Source organism: Trifolium pratense, linkage group LG7, assembly GCF_020283565.1.
Source record: "Trifolium pratense cultivar HEN17-A07 linkage group LG7, ARS_RC_1.1, whole genome shotgun sequence".
Taxonomy (NCBI): domain Eukaryota; kingdom Viridiplantae; phylum Streptophyta; class Magnoliopsida; order Fabales; family Fabaceae; genus Trifolium; species Trifolium pratense.
In genome coordinates this window covers 26901168-26913909 of record NC_060065.1, presented here as the reverse complement: position 1 = coordinate 26913909, position 12742 = coordinate 26901168, and the positions used below count along the sequence as shown (strand labels likewise).

The following is a 12742-nucleotide window of genomic DNA, read 5'->3' as shown; positions in this document are numbered from 1 at the left end:
ATTGAGAATATAGTTGGTTGACTAGTATAGATAAATAGATAATAATGGGATCTAATGATTTTCTATATGCATAACTAGTTAATAGAGAATGAGTAATAATAGAGAATCATAGAAAAATCTTAGAATGTTTAGGAAAACATTAGTTTTATATGACTAATAATTATGATAATTTTATGATAGACTTAGAGTATAGTAAGAGGTCTTGCTTGTTTGAGAGTCTTATGGATTGAAATTTTACTTCACTAAGAGAATCAATGGTCATATATGTAGGTGATTACGTAGTTCAAGAATAGGTAACATTGTGTTAGCTTATGGCTAGTTGAATAATATGTGAGCATGGAATTTAGTAGACTTTAGCGCGGATGCCAATTTTTAGAAATGGTATTACGATAAGGAAAAAAAAAACATAGTAAATCCTAAAGAAATTTAAGTAAGAGTTTGTTAAGGTAAAATTTTAGGGACATGAGATTTTGCTTTGCTAGTCTTTGTTTTGATGGTATAGGATTCCTTATTTTTTTTTTGTTATTAGGCTAACTGCCGCGTTGCTGCATTTTTGTGGTTAGGTAAGTACAAATTGATTGTTTTGGTTTCTAGTATGGTGTATTGGTTTTGCTATGTTTTGTTGGTCACGCTATGCTTGCACAATTTTTGTTCTTGTTGTGTTTCCCCTATTATAGGCATTTATTGTAGTTATGTAGGAATTATTATAAATAAAATTGTGTTGTTTCAAAATTTTAAGAAAATAAATAAATTAAGACTCATAGTTAAGGTTAATTATGTTAAAATTGGAAGAGTGTGTCTATGGTCAATTTTACTTTGCAGTAAGTTATGTGAAACAAACTAGTTCTATAGAATGAACCAATACAAGACTACTAGAGTAAATTTTAGAATTGATGAAATATGATTATTTTGATAAGTGAAAATAAAATATATTTTACCATGAGTTTGAGGTATTTGATTGTGGTTTATTTTAGAAAGTTTAATTTTAGTTATTAAGAATATGATTGAATACTTTTAGTTGGAAAATATAGCACACACTTGTTGCAAATATAGATAGATTATATTTCAAAAAAAAAAAAAAAGAGTAGATTTTATTTTTTTTTTAGAAAAGAAAAAGTGAGTAGATTTAGGGTTAGTTGTAAGAACTATAGTTGACAAAAGAATTTCTATTGGATAGTATGGTTAAGGGATGATATCTAAGTAAGTATGAAGACTTGAGCTTCAAATAATGATATAGTAAATAATAAGTTTTGAGGAGAGTAAAACAATATAAGTGGAGGTTTTAATATCAAAATGGTGTTGTGGTTTAAGTTGAGTGGTTCACTTTGGAATAGTGGAGAATATATAGTAGGTATATATTAATCCTATGAACTTCTTAGAAGAAGAATCTTTATTTTAGTTTTGGATGAAACTTTAGTTTCTACCAAGATAGAATTATAGTATAAGCATGACTAGTCTTTTGATATAATTTTAATGGTATAGAAAGAGTTTGGGTGGTATATAGGAAAAACATCTCAGCCTATACATAAATTGTTATACCTTCAGTTGGATTTTATTAGTGGAAGGGAGATTATTTTTTTGGATTTATCGATTCTTAGATTATATATACCGAGTTTAGGAAAAGAAAAAAAAAAAAAAAGAAGTTGGACTCTGAAAAATATTGATCGGATTATGAATTTTGATTTAGATATTAGAAATTTTCAATACATAGAATTGTGATTAATTTTGCAAGTGTGGAATGAACTTGTGTGGCATCTAAGTTTGAAACTTTAGCTTTATATAACTGAGATAAGAAAGTTAAAAGTATATTGATTGGACTAGGAAATTTTATTTGTGGATTACAAATTCCTAAGACTTAGAAATATAGTTAGGATCGATGGCTATGAATACATATTTTTTGAGATAAATGTGAACCCAAAATTAATTATGGAAATTGAACTTATGAAAATGAATTTTATAAGTAGTATAGAGTATAGTTATAGTTAAGTTTTGATCGTAATTTTAGCAAGGCTATAGAAAACTATAGGAACATATGATATCTTAAAAGATTTGCTAAAGAACTATATATTCTTTTGAGTAAGTAAACTGAAAAGATTATGTACATATGTTTTTAGGAATATAATTTAAAGTAACCAAATTTTTCTAAATATACATGTCTTAAATTTCTTTCATACAAATTTCGAGGACGAAATTTTTTTAAGAGGGGTAGTAATGTAACACCCCAAATTTTATAAACTAGTATTTTCTTTATATTATTAATTTAAGTATTTTTATAAAATAAATTTGATGATTTAGTTATATTTTCACAATAGTTTGTGAAAATAATTTATTTAAAGAGTATACAATATCATGTTAGTCCTAGTTATATGTCTAAAGCGTGAGAATGTTTAAATAATTATTTTCTTGAAAATAAACTTTAGATAAAGAAAACCTATAGATCTAATCTATTAATTAAATGTAAACTATGGTTGAAATTTTAGAACTGAGAGTGTAAAAGTATACACCGTTAAAAATAAATAGTTTATAAAAATATGTTGGAAATAAATAGTTTATTTCCGAATTATTTTATGTGTGCTTTGATAGTATATTTATTTTGTGTAGACTGATAATTAATATTTTCTCTAGACTGTGAATTTAAGAAAAATAATTTTAGAAATCAATCATGAAATATTTCAGTAGACTATGATAAAAGTTTGGGCTTAAAATTCAACCGGATTTCTGACAGTTGTTTACTCAACAGTATAATTTTAATCCCAGAAAAAGAAAAGAAAAACATCTTTTAGACCAGAAAAATATCTATGTTATTAAAATTAAATGAAAAATAAAATGAAAGATTAAGAGATAAGCATGCATTTAATTTTAAGATAAGAACTACACCTATGCATACAAGGTGGCTAATTTTTCTTCACAAATTGAAAGTGAAAACGTGGACTGAGAATTTACCATGTAGCAGTAGAATTAGAAATCTATAAATAGGGTCTTAACATTCACTTTTTACACACAATTATCACTCTCACAACTCACAAAAAGCTAGGAATTTCAATTAAGGTTTGAATCTCTTCTTTCTTTTCATTCTTCTTATACTCTTTTTTTTTTCGTTAATGTTTAGTAGATAAATCAATGTTTTCTTTTATTGTCAGTTAGTTTAGTTAGTTAGGTAGTAACAAAGCCTTTGTCTAATTCTCACCATGATCATGTAACACAATAAAAGATGAAAGTTTCATTGTTTTACTTTTATTCAAGTCTTGTGATTAGAAAACCAAGTCTCTTTCATTCATTTTAAAACCTTTAATTACTCTACCTTATTTTCAATAGCTTTTAAGTTTATGTTCTTTCGTTCCTTGTGTTTAAACTTCTAAAACAGTCAGGTTACTTATGCAAATGTTGATTATGTCACTAGTTTTTCATTTCTCCTAGTTTTTAGCTTAACCAAATTAACTCGTGTAAAGTTAAACATCTTTCTTCCAAAATTTAAGAACATGGTACTACATGATCAAATATATGAGTCACTGGTTGTCCATTTCTTTGTTTTAGTTTTGACATTTAACTCATATTTACTAACCATATTGATTCTTTAAGTGATAACTAAGTAAGGTGTAGCCATGTAACAGGATAGTAACAAAAGAGGATACTTCTAAAAATGAAATCTTTGGATTAACATGATGAGTTAAAATATCAAGTATTTGGTCCCTTGATAAACAAAAATATGCACGTAGGTATATTAGAGACAAAATGAGATGCATTTTTCTTAATTAATATTACAGTTCCAGTTTTTGAATAATTTCCTTTAATACATTAGTAACAATGATAGTTAGTTAAGAGATAGTTGTTTTGATGAGTGAATAGGTATCATAGAAGAAGGCGATCGTTCAAGTTATTTTGGAAAGCTCTGAGGTAAGGGAAATCGCTAATAATAAGTTTCGATGAGCACAAGAAATGTGTTACTTGTATATATATTATTAGTTATAACTAGGGGTGTTGTGTACTTTATATAGTAATTTATATTCATTAAGGTATATGCAAAATGTTAAATGATGAGTGATTGATTTTAGTTTGATTATATGTGTGAATAAATCTTCTGCAATATATGATTTGAAAATGTTCATGTGTTTGAGTGTTATGGTGAAAAATTGAGGTGATCTCATAAGTTGTATGGTGAGTTTAGAAGATTAATATGTCTAAGTTAGATATTGACAAAGACAAATTAAGTTGAAGAGTTAAATAATTAATCACCTTTGATAGGTGAAGAGCAAAACAGGGTGTTTCTTACAGTACGATAATGTATGTAAGACTGAGGATAGGTTCGGCTGGGTCGCCTCAAGACCTAATGGGGATCACCGGCGTTTTGAACTCCTACCAATAGTCAGAGATAGCCACTCTGACTGGAGGAAATCATATAACCCGACGTGGTGAAACCTGACTGTGCAGGACTATCTATAATAAGGTGTAGCGCTCGGGCCAGAATGGTTGAGACATATTTGATATATGTTGATTTGCAAACGACCATGTTATGGCAGTTGAAACGGCCTTACGCTCATGATAGAGGTCTCCATGGAGTAGGTTGAATAAAGATAATACTAACCAAGTTAGAAGACTAACTTTGAGTGAAGAATTATGATTGGATTTTATATACATTTTAAATGATTAAATTTCGATGTTTGATATATTTGATGATTGATATATTGGATATATTTGATTATCTTTGTTTTTGACTAATTGTTGAATTGTGATATTGATATAATGTCTTGTGCAATTCATATTTTTGTGACTATTTGACTATACGTGACTATTTGACTACTTGATTCTATTTGATGTAAATACATGATTAGATACTCAGGTATATATATATATACTAGTTAAATAAATGTATATACTTGTATAATATTATCTGTAGCCTTGTGACATCATCACGATGGTAACTTGTGTACGAGTGATTCACCCCTTACAATAGTTAGTGCAGGATACTAAGACCTCAAGTTGAAGTTCATTGAAAAAAAGAAAAATGGCATTGTGAGAGACATTAAAATAAAGAACGTTAGTGCTGATTGGTGGTCTAGTTTTATTTTCGAAGTCCGAAGAGAAAAATCTCTTTGATATGTATTGATGACGTCATTGGAGTACTCTCTAGGTGACATGTATCTTTGGTGTTTGACCAGCTTGTGATCATTTGTGGGTTAGAGTCTTTTGTAGGAATTTATTTTTTATCATTTTAAATTGAAAAATTGTACGATACTTATGTGAAATGGAAATGTTTTATATTTGAAAATCCTTTGAGCAAAATTACTAGATGATTGTTTGATATAAGTGATGCACATTATTTATGGGCTTACCTCCGATTTACATAAAGTGTATTTTGAAATTACTTAAAGAAACAAAAAATAATACTCATATATTAGAGTACATTTCTCACTTATTACTTTCTTTTTAAGAAAAATAAACCAGCATAATTTTATTTGCTTGTATTTAAGCATTTAAATTTGGGTAGAGAACTGTGACGCTCTTCTTTTCAGTCTCTGAAAAGGGGGTGTTACAATGAACTCCTCAATAGTCATTCTTTGTGTTTGCATTAAATCATCGGCTAACGGAACAACAACGGGATCGATAATATGACTCACACCTTGAATTATTTGGAAGTTAGTATAGAAGATCACTTAATTGACAAAAAAAAAAATGAAAATTAAAATGACACAATTAAATGATACATAGATAATAGATAATAATGTCGATTTAGAATGAAGAGACCTACAGATTCGTAAAAGATGATGAATCATATGAACAGATAAATGACACAAATTAATGCGAAGTATTTAGTTTTGAAAAAAATTCATGGGTGTAATCATCACAAAAATACCAAAACCACTAAAAGAAAGAGATTAAAACAAAAATTATGAAGAAGAAGAATGATGGTCACCCATCATCTGCAAAAAGGAAATATTACAAAACAATGGTAACAAATAATCACATAATTTGGACAAATGATGAGAAACATAAAAGTTGCATGAATGAAGGTAATATATATATATATATATATATATATATATATATATATATATATATATATATATATATATATATATATAGGGGTTTTCTAACTTAGACCCTAGTTAGGTCTAAGTTAGCAAGGTGCACCTTTTCAATTGGACCAAAATACCCATTCTTTTTAATTAATTAACCAAAATACCCATTAATAGACGCGGATCCAGTGTCGCGCGCGTACCGAAGCACCATGGTTAGAGACCGTTGATTTCCATCAGACAGCCAAGATCTGATCTAATTTAGACTGTCTGATCAATCCGACAGCCCAGATCATCCTGATCCATCAGATTCCAGCGCGTGCGCCACACTGGATTACACCCTGGAGAGAGAAAAATTTGCTTTTTAAAAGTAGGACACGTGTCACACAATGGTTGGCTTGACGTGATTTTTGTTCATTTAATACTTTGAACTCAATTATTTCGTTGTAAATTAATTTTTTATTTTATTTTTTTTATACCAAAATTCATAATTTTTTTTTTCTACAAATAGACTTGGTTCGTTTGATTTGGACACCGAAAAAAATATGCAAGTATTAAATGGAACCCTACCCTCCGATCTGTTTCACCGAATCACAAATTCCAATCCCTAATTGAAGAATCAAGGCTTACTGAACCCAAATCGAAGCTCAGTGAAACGAATCGAAGCTCTCTCAGCTCGTTCCGCTCCCTCCGACCGAAAACACAAACAGGTACTGAATCTATTCTCATACTGATTCTATTCTCAAATTTGTTTATGTTTTCTATGTTTTCTTACTTGCCTCAAAACTCATACGTATATAATAGTTTGGAGTATGTCTCTGTTTGGTACATTTGTTGTTGTGGTTTTCTTAAAAATGGTGTAGGAGTTAGTGATTAAAATTTAGAGAATTTAGAGAATATAAGGGAATGTAGTGCTTTTAATATGTGATACTGGTTGCAGTAAATATCAATTTTTGAATGAATTTTCTTGGTTATGAATTTCTAATGCTATTCAAATTTTCAATAATCAGGTATGTGATACACTGGTTCGTTACTCACTCTTCATTTTGAACCCTAAAACCCCTAATTTATATTTCTTGCTTTTCATTGATTCTTCTTTGTTTTATTGTTCTTTGTTTTAGGGGACAAGGCAAAGGATCAGAAACCATTTGGCAGTAACTGCTTAGTATATTAATATCAATTGAATTCACTCAGATTCAGTTCAAAATATTCCTAATTTTATAGTCAATTGAAGTTAGCCTATGTTGTTGATGCATATGCCTCTTATGGGAGGTCTGATGCTTTGAATGGAAAGTCATTGTAAGTCATGTCCTACTGGTTTCTTCTGAATCAATATTTGTTTTCTACATTCTTATCTTTATCGATTGTTATCATGAATTTTGCTTCTGATTAGGGTTTAAACAATCACCATTAAAGCATCAGTTGATTTCACTTTTTCAATTAATTTACCTAATTTTGTGGTTTCTTAACCTTACACATTGAATAAAGATTCCTTTTAGATGTCAATTATTCAGGGTTGGCTTGTATTCTGGTAATATATTGTTCATCTATATAATTGTTTTTGTTGTTGCAGAGTCTAGATGAGATACAATAGATATGTGTTTTTGTTCTTTGAGTTTCTTGATTCTGATTTTATTCTTAAGTTTTTTAACTTTAAGATGAAATTGTTTTTTCTTGGGTCCATTGGATATACTATCTTTTTATTTTTGTTTTCCAGTTATGTAGTTTTTTATGTACAGTTTTGACACAATGTACAAAGATATTTTGACATTATAAATTTTGGTGCTAGCCTTTTGACAATCTAGTAATAAGTGTTGGAATTTGCTTTTTGTTATAATAGGTGAAAAAAAAATTATGCAAAGGACAAGCATGATGTTGTCTAGTTTTGGCTGGAGAAAGGCAAGCTTCATGAGTATCTTGTGTGCACACATTATTTTGATGGAAGTTGAACATCTTATTTAGAATTTTTATTGTTACTGGCCAACATGATTAATTTGGAGTTAAGTGTCATGATATTTAAGTATGTAGATTGAAAATTATGTACTTGTTTGCTTGCACTTGCACAATATTGCCCTGAACTTTCACAAACATATTGTAATACTGTTTTGATTTAACTTTCACATACTATCTTTTTATTTCTCAGAGTTAGTAATATCCATTACGATGCCAATGTGGATGGATGGCGGGATCTTGATTGGAGTAGCAAGGCCATACATATTGCTGCTAGAAACCAAACAAAGTGGTAAGTATATGACTTATCAAATGAATCTTCTAGTCACAAATGGTTTGAGTAATATTACACTACCTGACCCTGGCTCTGTTAGTAGAATTTTGAATGCATTTGTTTATATGATAGCATATGATATGACTGCCTTGTCTTGATTCAAGTTGAAGTTCTGTACACTTTTGCTATATGATATTTATGTTTCATGTAAAAGACTAAATTGTAACCTTTTCAGTTTTCAATCACTACCATGATTTCTTCGCAACTGATATTATCCTTATATTAATTTAGGTCACATTAGGTTGCTAAGTAGTCTTTGTTTACCCTTCAGAAATGGTAGAAAAGTAAGTATTGTACTTGTTATATTTATATTTATATTCTTTATCTTGTTTTTATATTCCCCTCAAAGAACAAATTAATTAATTTATTAGGCATCTGTTTTGCAGATAGGTTGAGATTGTAAGGGAAGAAGGATTGAAGATATCTCAACCAGCTCTTGATCCAAATTCGACAGAGATACATCATAGAATTACAGTTAGAGCTAGGACCAACAAAGTGCATAGGTAACCTTTGTTTTAGAGCACACAATTCTACTTACTAATCGTTGCTTGTCACTTGTCATGCCTTATCTTGATTTTCTTACCTGCAGACGAGTGTATGACTTAGTAATTTGTTGTTCTTGAGCATCTACTATAAACTTCACTAAATGGCTATGTTGGTTGTTGCTTGTGTGATTCACTAGCTAGAAAGGGGTCAAACAGTGTGTTATTCACAATTGCTTTTGCATTTAGCCGCTGTTTGGATAAATGATTCATTTACCATACATTAATTAACATATTGTAGTTATTTACATATGAATTAAGTTATATACATATTGTAGGTGTTCAATGATCCCACGACATTAACAGAGGAGGAGCTGTATGATTTGCGAGACCGCTGGGCAACTTGTTTTCTTGACCTATATATAATCCTGAGGTAGATTATGATGATGCCGACAAGAAAGATTAGGAGCTAGCTAGGTTTGTGTGAAGTTACAATGGACTACTTATGATGATGTTTTAATTTGTATTTTGGATGGATTAGTATTAATTATTATGATGTTTTGTATTTTGGATTTCAATATTTGTACTTTAATGACATTATTACTATATATATGTTGAATGTTGAATTTTGCTACGGATGTTGAATTTTAGGATTATGTTCTTGATGCAAGTTATGTTATATTGTTGGCATTGTGGGTTAGATTTTTTTAATAAAAAAATAATTTAAAATATTAAAAAAATGCAGGTTTTTGAAAAAAAATAATTAAGATTTCACATCTGGTGGAATTGGTCAGATGTAAAAGGTCCAATTTAATTTTAAAAAAATAATATTTGATTTTCGCCTTGGTCAGAGGTAAAAAGTGTTTTTTTACATCTGACTACGCCAGATGTAAAACGTGTATACTTACTAAGTCTCGTGCGCCTACATCTGACATTTTTCAGATGTAAAAAGTGTTTTTCGCCAGATGTAAAAGAGCTTTTTTCTACTAGTGGTAAGAGATAGACACATTTAAGGAAAAGAGCATATGAAAAGATAATGCATATAAATGATGCAATATGAAAAGGAAAATGAAACTGATACATAAATGTTGATTGGTAGGCATTGGAAGAGAAGCAAGAATTAAATTAACTACTAAATTGAGTTTTAGAGAGAAATAGGAAGTGATGTGACATGATAGAGTGATTTAATTGGGTGGGTGTATTGGATGACATCGCTAAATGAAAAAATTTGATTGGTTTAAATGAATTAGGGTTAAGATAAGCATTAGGATAACTATCTAGGAATTATATATATAGATAATCAACGTTTCTCTCTCTTCTATTTCTCACATTTTTCTTTCTTCTCAAAGTCTCTCTCACCTCTTTCTCTCTTATCATTCTCTCTGACCTCTTTCTCTCTTATCATCCTCTCTTTATAACCAAACATAGTGTAAATCGGTCCCCCTATTTTAAAAATAACCCAGTTTTGGTCCCTCTACCGGATTTTTATACTTAAAAATTGTGATTTAATATATTTAAAATGATATGACATAAGATCCGATGATGTAGATTCATCCAGGTATATTAATTATTTACATTTCATTAATTAAATTTTAAAAATGAATAATTTCTAAAATTGAAATAGAAGTTTTTATTGAGTTTTCTTGTAATTTCAAAATTTTTGATATTTTATATTATCATCTGATTGTATAACGTATCATTTAAAATATATTTCTAAGTACAAAAAATTGATAGAGGACCAAAATTCAGAAATAAAAATCTTAGAATTGAGATTATTTTTTTTACTGATGTTAGAATTGAGAGTTGGACATAACTCAACTCTACAAAATCAGCTTGTAAGAATTATGTTCAAAATATAAGAAGGAAATGTCAAGATTATGTCCATTATGAAGTATAAACTACATACCTCGCGGCTGAACTCTGAACTACTAGGACCCTTTTCTCGTATGAACCAGAGGGTTATAAAAAAAAAAGTGTAAACAAAACAAAATTTTGGGATGATGAAAGCATCCGGTTTTTATTTTAAATACCAAAGTGAAAATTCGCGATATATTTAGAAATGAAAATGTTATTTAACCCTAATTTATATAGGGTTAAATATAATTTAGTACCTACAAAATCATGAGCTTTGAAGTTTAATCCCTAAAAAAAATTGATTCGCTTTTAGTTCTATTTCAATTTTATAGCGACTATTTTGAGGGACTAAAGTATCCATTTTTTTAAAAAAGTTTTCAAAATATGGATTATTCTTACAAACTACAATATTATGAAGTTTTCAACAATGCACTTTAATTTATAGACGCAATTTCTCTCAAATATCTCAAAGTAACCACTTAGACTAAGTTAATTCTTGCTATTTGTAATGCTATCATAACTCTAATAATAAGATACCATAATAACATCTTAGTTCCAAAATAGTTATGATCATTTAACTCTTATTTGTGGCATATAATACCCCAACACCAAAATAATGTTGATAAATATAAAAAGGACACATATTTATTATTGTTACATGAAAAAGTTGGATTTTCTAACTACTAGATTACCTAAAAAAAAATTAATAACACAGCTAAATTTTGTGTTACAATTGCTTTTCTTTATAAAAAACGTAAAAAAAAAAAAAAAAAAAAAAAAAACTTCTCGTGAACATAACTCAATTGATTGGGATTTTGCATGTAAAATGCAGAGACCAGAGTTTGAACTTCGCTACTCCCACTATGTCATTTTAAAAAGTGAAATTCTAGTCAATAGACTAGTGTTTTAAAAACCGGACCGGCCGGTCGAACCGGGAACCAGAGGCAAACCGGTCTGGTCTGATTGTTGGACCGGACATGCTAATGAACCGGTGGAAACCGGAATGAACCGGAAAAACCGGCGAACCGGCAGTTTTTTGAACCGGCCGGTTTATTTGCAGGCAGATTTTTAAAATTTTTTTTACACTTTTTTTTACGCTTAATTTTTTTGTTTACGCTTTTGTTTTTTTTTTACTCTTTATTTTTTTTTGTTACATTAAACAACACATACAAAACGGATGAAATTGTTTTGAAACGAAACAAATTTCACTTGATATCCAAAGCATAACAAAAGTAACATTGGATAGGGCAAAAATAATAACAATATAAAAGAAACAAATGATTGCTCAAAATTATTAACCCATTTGAATATTCCAAGAAGAAAGTAACAATTTCAACCCATGAACTGAAATTCATAGATCAATCACCGAAAAGGTCTAACCTTGGCTAACAAAATCAATATTAGGCATGTTTGAAAGAAGAAAAAAAAATCAGTGAGATGAAAGAAAGAAAGAGAAGAAGAAAGAAAAGAAAGAACAAAGATCTGGCCAAATAGTGAGGAGAAAAGAATCAAAGAAAAGAGAGAAAAAAGAAAGACAAAAGCCTAACAGATGGAGGAAGAGAGAAGATAGAGGCTGTGCAAGTAACTTGTGTAATAGGAGTAATGAAATTTCAATTTTAAGGTTATAACTTTTATTTGGGCTTTTAGGTCAACAAAATTAGATAAGTTAATAGCCCAAAGTATTATAAAAAGACTACTTTTCTTTTTAACCAAATAAAAAACATCAAGTATATTTGACATACAATTTTTTTTTTTTGTAACATATACAATTATTATTTATTCTTTTAAAACCTATAAACATAATTTATTTGTATATGACATTCTTTATATAAAAATTTATTTATTATTATTAGTAGTATATGTCTTGTTTTATAGAATTTATGGCATTCTTTTTATGAAATTTTCAAATTTTTTATACTTTTTTAAAGACAGAATTATCCGTTTCAACCGGTTTAATAACTATATAGTCTTATCATAGAGACCGGTTCATTCCATCGGTTTAATCCGGTTTAATCCGGTTTGTCATGCGGTTCGACCAGTGACCCAGTGGTTCGACCAATGAACCAGTGACCCAGTGCTCTCGCCGGTTCGATGACCGGTCTGGTTTT

The 12742-nt window shown here is 29.2% G+C and overlaps 2 long non-coding RNA genes across 3 annotated transcripts; both read left to right on the top strand.

Annotated features, from left to right (window-relative positions):
• The first annotated feature begins 2038 nt into the window (after window positions 1-2038).
• LOC123895376 lies at window positions 2039-5351 on the top strand. Its single transcript, XR_006804327.1, has 3 exons — window positions 2039-3048; window positions 3847-3894; window positions 4952-5351. It is a non-coding gene; the product is annotated as an uncharacterized LOC123895376 (long non-coding RNA).
• A 1230-nt stretch (window positions 5352-6581) lies between these two features.
• On the top strand, window positions 6582-9241 carry LOC123895375. Of its 2 annotated transcripts, none has more exons than XR_006804325.1 (7): window positions 6582-6724; window positions 7136-7313; window positions 7855-8013; window positions 8158-8256; window positions 8530-8582; window positions 8685-8801; window positions 9119-9241. It is a non-coding gene; the product is annotated as an uncharacterized LOC123895375 (long non-coding RNA). The 2 variants fall into 2 exon arrangements; XR_006804326.1 differs by having other exon boundaries at window positions 7855-8034.
• Window positions 9242-12742: the final 3501 nt, after the last annotated feature.